This window comes from Globicephala melas, chromosome 11, assembly GCF_963455315.2.
Source record: "Globicephala melas chromosome 11, mGloMel1.2, whole genome shotgun sequence".
Taxonomy (NCBI): domain Eukaryota; kingdom Metazoa; phylum Chordata; class Mammalia; order Artiodactyla; family Delphinidae; genus Globicephala; species Globicephala melas.
This window is the reverse complement of record NC_083324.2, coordinates 79,578,658-79,590,458: the sequence shown is the minus strand read 5'-3', so window position 1 is coordinate 79,590,458 and position 11,801 is coordinate 79,578,658. Positions and strand designations below refer to the sequence as shown.

The 11,801-nt window shown below is 44.5% G+C and overlaps 1 pseudogene; it reads right to left on the bottom strand.

Moving 5' to 3' along the window:
- Positions 1-5,134: 5,134 nt before the first annotated feature.
- LOC115849435 (vacuolar ATPase assembly integral membrane protein VMA21-like) lies at positions 5,135-7,046 on the bottom strand (annotated as a pseudogene).
- Between the last annotated feature and the right edge of the window lie 4,755 nt (positions 7,047-11,801).

The window sequence follows — 11,801 nt, the reverse complement described above, 5'->3', positions numbered from 1 at the left end:
CAGGATCTCATCCAGGCTCATAGTTTTAGATAGTAATGACTCCACTGTCCAAATCCTTGCACTTCACATCAGTGTACCCAACCACCTATTGGCCGTCTTGACAGAATGTCCTACATCACCTTAAATTCAACATATCTAAACGAAGGATATCCTCTTAGCCCCCACCAGGGAATAATCTGGCCCTCATCCTACATTCCTGGTAGGTGGCGTCACCATCCGACCTATCTGCTTGCTTAAGTCAGAACTGGGTTGTAGTGTGGGAAATTAACTTATGTCACAGTGGCCTCCTGGTACAGTACTGTGAAGCTATCCAGAGGTCGTGGAACAAAAAGGCTCACAGACCAAACTAAGATGCTTGAACCACGTGGTTTATTAAATAAAGGTAAAACACACCATGAGGAGCAAGGGAAAGTGATGAGGGGAGGTTAACACATTTAAGATCAGGTTCATATTGGGTGGAAGGCTCTTGCAGCCTGAATTCTGGGTTATGCATACTGACAGCCTCAGATGTCTCATATGTTTTGGGGCTCATGAGTATTTAGTGCCTACTTTGGTCCCTCCCTCCCTCCCTCCCTCCCTCCCTCCCTCCCTCCCTCCCTCCCTCCCTCCCTCCCTCCCTCCCTCCCTCATGCAGGCTCACTAGTGTGGTGCATGGGCTTAGTTGCTCTGTGGCATGTGGGATCTTCCTGGACCAGGGCTTGAACCTGTGTCCCCTGCATTGGCAGGCGGATTCTTAACCACCGCCCCACCAGGGAAGCCCTCTTTTTCTTTCTTTTTTTGGCCCCATGGCATGTGGGATCTTAGTTCCCCAGCGACTGAACCCACAGCCCCTGCACTGGAAGCACAGTCTTCACCACTAGACCTCCAGGGAAGTCCCCCTCCCTCTCTTTCTACCTCAGTTCACACAAATATGTGTTCTATTGATACATACTTATGGACGTCTAACGTGTCTCACAGATTTCCAATGTGCTTACCTTTATAAATTCCATCTGTCCCATTTGTCTTCTTGTCTTCTATAGCAGAACTGGCTATTCCCAAACAATAGGCAGGTGTGCTTTACATGGGCGCTTATACTGGACTGCTGCCTACCTCAACACCTTCCAGTTTCAAACCATTACCAAGCTCTGCCCATTTTTAACTTCCCATTCCTCAAATCTGGACATTCCTCTCTATCCTCATCAAGCCAACCCATAGCATTGCTTGTTTGGTTTATAGCCAGAGTCTTTCCAATTGGCCTCCTTCCCTCCCGTCTTAACCATTTAAAATCCGTCTTCCTTGATATAATCAGGGTAATCAATCTGGAAATATGTGTCTGACTGCATAGCTCTCTGCTGCTCCTTCAAGGATTCCCTTTCATTCTCAGGATGACTTCCAAGCTCCTTAGCAGACTAAACAAGGCCCCTCAAAGGCTTACTTCACCCTCATCTCCCACCACACCCTGCCTTCACTCTTGGACCAGGAATGTTTGAGCATCTCTCCTCCTGCTGCTGTTCCACGTCCCAGTGTCTTCCTGAGACTGTTCACTCTCAAGGGAAGACTCGCGACCCCTTCTGCTCCATACACCAGTGGCATTAAAGCCTTACCCTGGCCTCAAACCGTCTGCACTCTACTGCACCCCTTTATTTCAGAGATGACCTCTGACTCTTACTCAGAGGATGGTGGGCTAATCCACAATGCACACACACACCCTGCACACTCATCTATGGGCTGTGCTGCCCTAACGGGGCCATCCCTTTTCTTCTTCAAAGCTTCTTCCTTGGCCTCCCTTTGACCCCCTGGTTATTCCCTTCTAACTAGCAGGGGAATAGAGAGATAGGAGGTTTGAGGACAGTGCTCCTCAGGCTTGCCAGAGCCTAAGAATCACCTGGGCTGTTTGTTTCCTAGGCCTTTCCTCTCTAGAGCCTGACTCAGGAGGTTTGAGTGGGACCCAATAATCTATTTTTAACAAGCACCTCATTGATGATTCTTATGAGATATAATGCCTTGGTTTTAAGTCTCTGAGCTTTACTTTTCTCATGTATAAAATGAGGAAATAGTGCCTATCTTAGAGGACTAAAGGTAATACCTCTCCCCCTAAAAAAAAGAAAAGAAAAGAAAAGAAAACTGTAGATATTTTAAAATACATTGTTAGTTAGACATAACTCCTGTTATCACTGGCTCCTTTTCCAGAAATTTCTCCCTTTAGGCTCACTTCTTCTCTTCCCAAAATAGGCTCCGAGAATAAATTGTCCTTCTCTACTCCTTAGTCCCTCACTGTTTTCCTCTAAATTTTTTAATTGAAGTATAGTTGACTTATAATATTATATTAGTTTCAGGTGTAAAACATAGTGATTCAATATTTTATAGAATATATTCCATTTAAAGTTGTTATAAAATATTGGCTATATTCCCTGTGTTGTACAGTACATCCTTATATCCTCCTTTTTTTTAGCCCTTGCCGCATGGTACCTGGGATCTTAGTTCCCCCACCAGGGATCGAACTTCTGCCCCCTGCATAGGGAGCACGGAGTCTTAACCACTGGACCACCAGGGAAGTCCCTATATTATTTATTTTATACCTAGTCGTTTGTACCTCTTAATCCCGTGCCCCTATCTTGCCCCTCCCTCTACTCCTCTCCCCACTGGTAACCACTAGTTTGTTCTCTGTATCTATGAGTCTCTTTCTGTTTTCTGTTGTTATAGTCATTTGTTTGTTTTATTTTTCAGATTCCACATATAAGTAAAAACATACAGTATTTGTCTTTCTTTGTCTGGTTTATTTATTTATTTATTTATTTATTTATTTAGTGGTTTGCGGGCCTCTCACTGTTGTGGCCTCTCCCGTTGCAGAGCACAGGCTCCGGACGCGCAGGCTCAACGGCCATGGCTCACGGGCCCAGCCACTCCACGGCATGTGGGATCTTCCCAGACCAGGGCACGAACCCGTGTCCCCTGCATCGGCAGGCAGACTCTCAACCACTGCGCCACCAGGGAAGCCCTGTCTGGTTTATTTCATTAAGCATAGTACCCTCCAGGTCCATCCATGTTGTTGAAAATGGCAAACTTTCATTCTTTTTATGGCTGAATAATATTCCATTGTATATATACATCACATCTTCTTTATCTGTTCATCTGTTGATGGATACCTAGATTACTTCCATATCTTGGTTATTATAAATAATGCTGCTATGAACATTGGGAAACATATATCTTTTCAAATTAGTGTTTTTGTTTTCTTCAGATATATACCCAGGAGTGGAATTGCTGGATCATATAGTTGTTCTATTTTTAGTTTCTTTAGGAACCTCTACACTGTTTTCCACAGTATCTGTACCAATTTACATTCCTACCAACGGTGCACGAGGGTTGCCTTTTCTCCACATCCGCACCAATAAAATTTATTGTTTGTTGTCTTATTGATGATAGCCATTCTGACAGTGTGAGGTGATATCTCATTGTGGTTTTGTTTGCATTTCCCTGATGATTAATGACATTGAGCATGTTCTCATGTGCCTATTAGACATCTGTATGTCTTCTTTGGAAAAATGACTATTCGTGTCTTCTGTCCATTTTAAAAATCAGAATGTTTGATTTTTTGGATATTGAGTTACATGAGCTGTTTATATCTTTTGGATATCAACCCCTTAGGAGACATATCATTTGCAAATATCTTCTCCCATCCAGGATGTTGTCTTTTTGTTTTGTTGATAATTTTCTTCGCCGTGCAAAAGCTTTTAAGTTTGATTACTTCTCATTTGTTTAGTTCTGCTTTTGTTTCCCTTGCCTAAGGAGACAGATCCGAAAGAATATTGCTAAGACTTATGTCAAAGTGTGTACTGCTTATATTTTCTCCTAGAATATTTATCATTTCCAGTCTTACATTTAGGTCTTTAATCCATTTTAAGTTTATTTTTTTTATAAGGTGTGAGAAAATGTTCTAATTTCATTCCTTTACATGTAGCTGTCCAGTTGTCCCAACGTCACTAACTGGAGAGACTGTCTTTTCCCCACTGTATATTTTTGCCTCCTTGGTCATAGATTAATTAACCGTATGTGCATGGGTTTATTTCAGGACTCTCCGTTCTGTTCCATTGATCTATATGTCTGTTTCTGTGCCAGTACCACACTGTTTTGATTACTGTAGCTTTGTAGTATAGTCTGAAGTTAGGGCCCATGGTACCTCTGGCTTTGTTCTTTTTTCTCAATATTGTTTTGGCTATTTGGGGTCTTTTGCGGTTCCATACAAATTTTAGGATTATTTGTTCCAGTTCTGTGAAAAATATCATGGATATTTTCATAGAGATTGCATTAAATCTGTAGATTGCTTCGGGTCACTTGGACATTTTAACAATATTAATTCTTCCAATCTATGAGCACAGGATATCTTTCCGTTTACTTGTATTGTCTTCAATTTCGTTCATTAATGTCTTAGAGTTTTCAGAGTATAAGTCTTTCACCTCCTTGGTTAAGTTTATTCCTAATTATTTTATTCTTTTTTTTTTTTTTTTTTTTTTGCGGTACGCGGGCCTCTCATCGCTGCAGCCTCTCCTGTTGCGGAGCACAGGCTCCGGACGCGCAGGCTCAGCAGCCATGGCTCACAGGCCCAGCCACTCCGCGGCATGTGGGATCTTCCCGGACCGGGGCACGAACCCGTGTCCCCTGCATCAGCAGGCGGACTCTCAACCACTGCGCCACCAGGGAAGCCCTATTTTATTCTTTTTGATGCAATTGTAAACGGGATTGTTTTCTTGCTTTCTCTTTCTGAGAGTTCATTCCCACTCACATCTAATTAACAAAATATTTTACTTGATTGCTTTTTTCTGATAATAAAGTAATATCAACTATCTCAGAATAACACCACAAAGAAAGCAAAAGGCCCTCCAACACCTTTCCTCCCAACATAACTAGTGTCATCAGCTTGGTGAATGCTCTAAAAGGTTACTTTTCATGAACCTGCGTTTTTAAACAAAAAATTAGATTCTACTCTTATGTAACTTCTTTATTTTCTTTTTTTTCCCCAGCCAGTTTCTTTATTTTTCTTTTTTCTTTTTTTGATTTTAACATGTTCTTGCAACTTTACTGAAATCATGAATATCCCAGAGTCATTTATCATTTTAAAAAATCAATTTAATGCTATCAAAAGGTGATATTCACATTAATCCTGTTTGCCTTCACACCACTGTCATGAGCCTTCATTCCAAGCGCCATAAGCAAAGAGGGCCAGCACCACGTGGGCGGCGACCACTGCAACAATAACAGCATAAAAATAGCTGTCCCTATTGGACATCCCAAAGGCACCTTCAAAAACATAATATTTATCGTGAAATATAACCCAGCAGGTACAGTGATCTTTAAAGCTGTGAAGAACAGGAGCATCTCCAGAGTGAATGCTAATGAACTCTCATTTCTGAAGCCGGGTGGCTGCAGTGTGTTCAGTGACGCTTTATCAAGGCGCTCCGTGCCCGCAGCAGGTGCTCAGAAGCGGGCTGGCCTCAGTGGCTGTGCTCAGTCGGCTTGGGCGACAGGTCAGTCCAGGCGGGCTGCACTGGAAGTGCCTGTGAGCTCAGACTGACCAGCCTACTATCCACTTCCTAATTGCAAAATCCACCAACACTTTTCAGCCCTTATCTGATGTGCTCTCTCAGCCTCCTGTGACCCTGGATGTCACTTCCTCCTGTCACTTTCCTGTTTGGGAGCTGACTCCTCTCCCCTGCCTCCCAGACTGGCTCCAGTACCCCAGCCATGACTATTGGGTTTTCTGAGTCACTTCTTCAAGCCCTACCCTGTGCTCATTCTCCAGGTGTTGCCTGGAAACACCCACTCACCTCTGGACTTCTCTCATTACCCTCCTAGCTCCCATCATACGTCCTCCACACACCTGCTTTTTCAACACAAGTCTGATCATTTTACTGCCCTGCGTGAGATTCCTTCAATGAGACCTTCCCCAATGCCTTCAAAAATAGTCCATTTCTCCACCTGGCTCCTGTGAGAAACGAACCTGACCAGGATTTGGAATCAGAAAAATCTGGATTGGCATTTCTCACTCAACAACATATCAGCAGTGTAAATTTAGGGAAGCTGTGTAACTTCTAAGTCTCTGTCTCTCTCATCGGTAACACAGGAAAACAAGACTAAGGAATACGGCTGAGAGTCAAGAGTTTAATGTTAGTGAATACCCAGAATGCAAGGGCAGAGGGGAGCGCTTTAAAAATCGATATGCTCTGATTCAGCCGATGCTTTCCTACCCTCAGTCAGATTTTCAGATCTCCCTGTGATTCCCAGAAGCCCACTCTAGCTGCCCAGTTGCCTGGAGTGCCCTTTTTCCCATTCTGGTTTGTCTGCCCAAGACCTGCCTATCTTCCAACATTATTGAATTTCAGCCACTTCCTCTCAAGCCTTTCTGAACCTCTGAATGTAGAATTCACATCCTCCTTTGGGAAGTCCCTGACCCTACACATTCTGCTGTGATAGCATCTTTAATATTTTATTGCACTAATCTGCTCACTCAATCGTTTGTTTTTTTCTTTTTTCTTAAACCAAACTGATACCCTTTAAGATGAGATTTTATTCATCTTTTCAACCCTCGCACCAAGCACAAAATAGTTCATCAGTAGTGGGGGGGTTGCCAACACCAATTCGATATAAAACTCATTTCCCCCTCTGCTCAGTTCCCACCATGATGTAGGACTAAGTGTAGGGATTAAGTTTCAGACTGAAGTGTGGTGGGAGAGGATTTGGGGTAATGTTACTTATGGCCTTATCTTCTCTCAGCTTTCGCAACCTTGTCTCCCCAGACCTCTGTTGCTGGGCTGCAGGAAGCGCTCACAAAGGGCTCACAGAAGCCACGGTTTGGGGGAGGGTGTGCTTGGGGTGAAGGGGAGAGGGTGGATACAATTGAGTGGCCCCAGAACTCAGCGCCCCCATGATTGGGGCGGTGGGGGCGGGGCACCTGGCCTCGGTTTCCCCGGGGGGCAAGCCTCTAGCTGCAGGGTTGGGGATCGGGCATGAACGGGGTATGTGCAGCAGCACAGCAGCAGCACAAGCAGGAACCCGCCAGGGCCCGGCATCTAGCCCCGAGGCAGGGCGAGCCCCACTGCCCAACCCGGCTCCCCGTGGCGAATCCCAGGGAGGCTCCCACTGGGCCATAGCTGCTTGAGAGACTGGACTTTTCCTTTTCCTTGAATCCCTTTGGATTAAATCTAGTCAGAGCCAGGCTTCTGCCCTACCCTGATGGACAGAGGTGCTTTGGTTCATCCTGACTGGATTAATGAATTTAAATTGTTCTTCCGGGGCTTCCCTGGTGGCTCAGTGCTTAAGCATCCGCCTGCTAATGCAGGGGACACGGGTTCCAGCCCTGGTCCGGGAAGATCCCACATGCCACGGAGCAACTAAGCCCGTGCACCACACCTACTGAGCCCGTGTGACACAACTACTGAAGCCTGCGTCCCTGGAGCCTGTGCTCCGCAACCCACCGCACTTAGAAGCCCCCCGCAACTAGAGAAAGCCCGCGCACAGCCATGGAAGACACAACGCAGCCAATAAATAAATAAATAAAATCTATTTTTGGAAAAAAATTTTAAAAAAGAAATTGTTCTTCCTCGGTCACCATGGGATTATGACTGTTTTTATGCTCAGACTTCTCTTCACCAGTTAAATATTATGCTTTTAAAAATCTACTTTCGGGACTTCCCTGGTACTGCAGTGGTTAAGAATCTGCCTGCCAATGCAGGGGCCACAGTTTTGATCCCTAGTCTGGGAAGATCCCACCTGCCTCGGAGCAACTAAGCCCATGCACCACAACTACTGAGCCTGTGCTCTAGAGCCCAGGAGCAACGACTACTGAGCCCACACACCACAGCTACTGAAGCCCGGGTGCTCTAGGGCCCGTGCTCCACAACAAGAGAAGCCACCACAATGAGAAGCCCGGCACCGCAACGAAGAGTAGCCCGCGCTCGCCACAGCTAGAGAAAGTCCACAGGCAGCAACGAAGACCCAATGCAGCCAAAAAATAAACAAAAAATTTAAAAAAAATTTTTAAATCTACTTTCATGTCTGATTTCCTAACCTCTGACTAGCCCCAGCTTCCATTCTCAGTTACTGGAGCATTTGAAGATGCATCGGTGTTCTTCTGGTTTTGTTTCAAATTGTGGTAAAATACACACAACATAAAATATACCATTTTAACTATTTATAAGTGCACCATTCAGTGGCATTAAGTACATCCACATTGTTGTGCAACCGTCGCAAAGAAACTTTTGTATGTATTCAATATAAAATTTAAAGTATAAAAGTAATATGTGCTTCTTGTTATAGGTAAACGCTCCAAAAATTTATAAACGAAAAGTTAACAAATGTATTCTGTTTCCACCACCAAGAGGTATAACCACATTAACAGTCTGCCGTGTAACCCGTCCAGATGTTTCATTAATGACCATACAAGCAGATGTCCACATATTTGAGGGTTTTATTTTTTACTTTTACAGGGATGGGATAATGCTGTTCATAATAGTCTGCAACTCACAGACATCCCTCTGTACATATAGATTAAACGCCTTCTTTTTTTTTTTTTTTTTTTGAGGTACGCGGGCCACTCACTGTTGTGGCCTCTCCTGTTGCAGAGCACAGGCTCCGCATGTGCAGGCTCAGTGGCCATGGCTCACGGGCCCAGCCGCTCCGCGGCATGTGGGATCTTCCCGGACCGGGGCACGAACCCGTGTCCCCTGCATCGGCAGGCGGACTCCCAACCACCGCGCCACCAGGGAAGCCCTAAACTCCTTCTTTTTAATAACTGCATAATAGTCCATGATATGGATGCGTCACAATTTATCTAGTCTTTCACTGGATGGACATTTGAGTTGTTTCCAGTTCAGCACAACAAATAAAGCTACAATAAACATCCTTACATGTTCTTAAGCTGCTACCTCCATAGGAGATATTCCCCACCTTGGACTGCTGGGTCAGGGGGTGGCAGGTATTTTCCTTTACATTGTCAGATTATGTTCACAAACAATGGAAGCAGTTTCCAGTCCCCACAGTTTCCATTCTCAAGAATGCCCCTGTCCCTGTATCTTCATCAGCTGTAGATGTTATGGCTAATCAGTTGAGTGACCTTTCATGGCTTTGCAGACCATTTGGAATTGTAATTAAAGATTTTAATGAGGCTGAACTGCCAAGTTTATCTCTGCCTCAAAGAGACTTCAGCTTCCCTATTAATTCAGCCGGGATCAGTGCTGCTTGGTTTCTCAATAGTCAGGTTCTGAGGCTGGCTATGGCCGTGGTACCCATGCGGAACACCATGGAATGTAGTCAAGGGCTGTGAGAGGTTTGGAAGAAGGCTGGACCTAGGAGAAGTGTGGGTGGGCAGTGGTGACCAGTAGTACCCAAACATCTTGGGCCTGTGTCCTTGGGGAGTGGTCTCTTCACCCCACCCGTCTGCCTTGTTCTGGAATGAGCTTGCTCATCTTTCAGGAAGACTGAAAGGAATTCAGTCAGAAAGACATTATTTACCTGTGTGCAGATATGAATTCCAGTAAAGAGAGTTCTGGAACCTGTCATACCCTATGTGTCAGCTGCATCCAGGTCACCTTCCCTGAAGTACCCCTGTCCTCCCTCCAAGGATGGGGATGACACCTAATTGTAACACAGAAGGAGATTATTACAATCTTCTCTAGTGCCTGCGTTCCCCCCAGACAGTAAACTCTTTGAGAGCAGGAGCTGTCTTACTCATTTTCTTATCCCCAGAGACAAGGACAGCTCTTGGCACTCAATAGGCACTCAGTTGTGAAGCGAATGGGCTGCTGTGGGAAAAGGGAAAAGGTGGAAAGGCAGAGACCCCAGGAGAAGAAGGGTCCATGAAGGGCAAAAGCAATTTCTTCTTCCTTCCTCCCCAACTCTAGCCATTGTGGAGAGAGGGAGAGGAAGGGGTGCTGGGTAAATCAGAGGGGATGATTTCAATTGTTTGAGGAAGGCATGGGGGAGGGGAGGGAGGGATGCTTCTCCACTGTTTTAGTGCAGATCCAGCTGATGCATTATCCCCAGTCTCACCACCCATTCAAATTCTTCCCCCTGCTTTGGGGTCCTGAGATGAGATAATGGAAACAGGGCAGGCTTGGAGGCTGGAGTCTTGGGTATCCATCCAGCTTTGTTCCCAGGTGATGTTGTAGACTGATTAGTTAAGCTCTGGACTCTCAGGTATAGATGTCTGAAATGGAAGGTTCCTCTTCACAGGAACATTGTGAAGATTAAAGGAGATTCTATCTAAAGTTCCTGGCAAAGAGTACCTATGCTACAAAGAAGCAAGCTATTCCCCGCTCCATCCAAGCCTCTGCCCCCCAAACCCTTAATGCTTCCTGTGGCCACACTGATCTCTCTTTCCTGAAATCATACGAGTCACAAAATGTTGGCTTGCAGGTATGTAGGATCTTATCTCATTATCTTGTGGTTGTGGTGTGTTTGTTTTACTCTCTTCTCTTAGACAAAGTGTGGAGGTGCCAGACCGCAGGGGTTTTGAGCTCTTTCTGTCCCTCTTCTCTCTGGCCTAGTTTGGGTGCTTGTCAGGTGTCTCATGTCATCAGTCATGAATCTGTCCTGAAAAGGCTGTTTGTGCAGCCTCCTCACTCTCTCTGGGGCTTCAGCCCCACGAGATGGTATTTGGTAGATTGAAACAGGGTGTGGGAGGGGTCCGAAGAGCAGGAGCTCTTAATGAGCTCAGGAGAGAATCGTTTGATTAGATTATTCATATCTTTATAGGAATAACAGGGCAGAATATTTGACTTTCAGACTGTTAAAACTTGAAGTGGTCCCTACCTTCAAAGAGTCTACAGTTGAAGGAAGGTAGACAAATGTTTTAAAAGATACACAATAATACCAAGTCACCTTCTGAAGAAGCTAAAGAAGACACAAAAATGGAGAATTCCATTGTATTTGTATTGAATTAACCAGCCCCCTACTGATGGATTTTTTGTGGTTTCCAGTTTTTACCTTTACAGTGCTGTGGTAGATGTCTTCATACATCTTGCCTTCAATTATCTTATTTTTATTATTAATATTAACAATTTTGGGGAATTCCCTGGTGGTCCAGTGGTTAGGACTCCTCGTGTCCACTGCCAGGGGCCGGGTTTGATCCCTGGTGAGGGAAGTAAGATCCCGCATACCATGCAAAGGAAACAAAACAAAAACATTAACATTTTTTTTGTTAGAAACATTTTTAAATTGAGGTATGATGTACATATAGTGAAATGAACAGAACTTTAGTGAATCAATCGATGAAATTTAACAAAGACATGCAGCCATGTCACCCACACCCCTATCAAAATATAGAATGTTCCCTTCACCCTAGAACGTTCCCTTTACTCCCTTTCGTTTAGTCCCCCTTCCCCAACCAAAAGCATCCACTGATCTGGTGACTATCACCACAGAGTAGTTTTGCCTGTTTTAAAACTTGATACAAATGCACTCACAGAGTATGGTCTTCTCTGTGTCTGGTTTTTTGCCTTTGGCATAATATCAATGTGATCCATCCATGTTGTTGTATGTATCAGTAGTTCTTCATTTTAATTGCTGAGCAGTATTCCATTGAAGATTGGGCCACAGTTTTTGGCTATTTGAGGGTATTCTCAGTTTTTGGCTACTACAAGTAAAGCAACTACTAACATTCTTGTACATGGTTTCTATAGACATATATCTTGATTTCTCTTTTTTTTTAAAAAATATATTTATTTATTTAATTTATTTATTTTTGGCTGCATTAGGTCTTCGTTGCTGTGCTCAGGCTTTCTCTAGTTGCGGCGAGCGGGGGCTACTCTTTGTTGAGGTGCACAGGC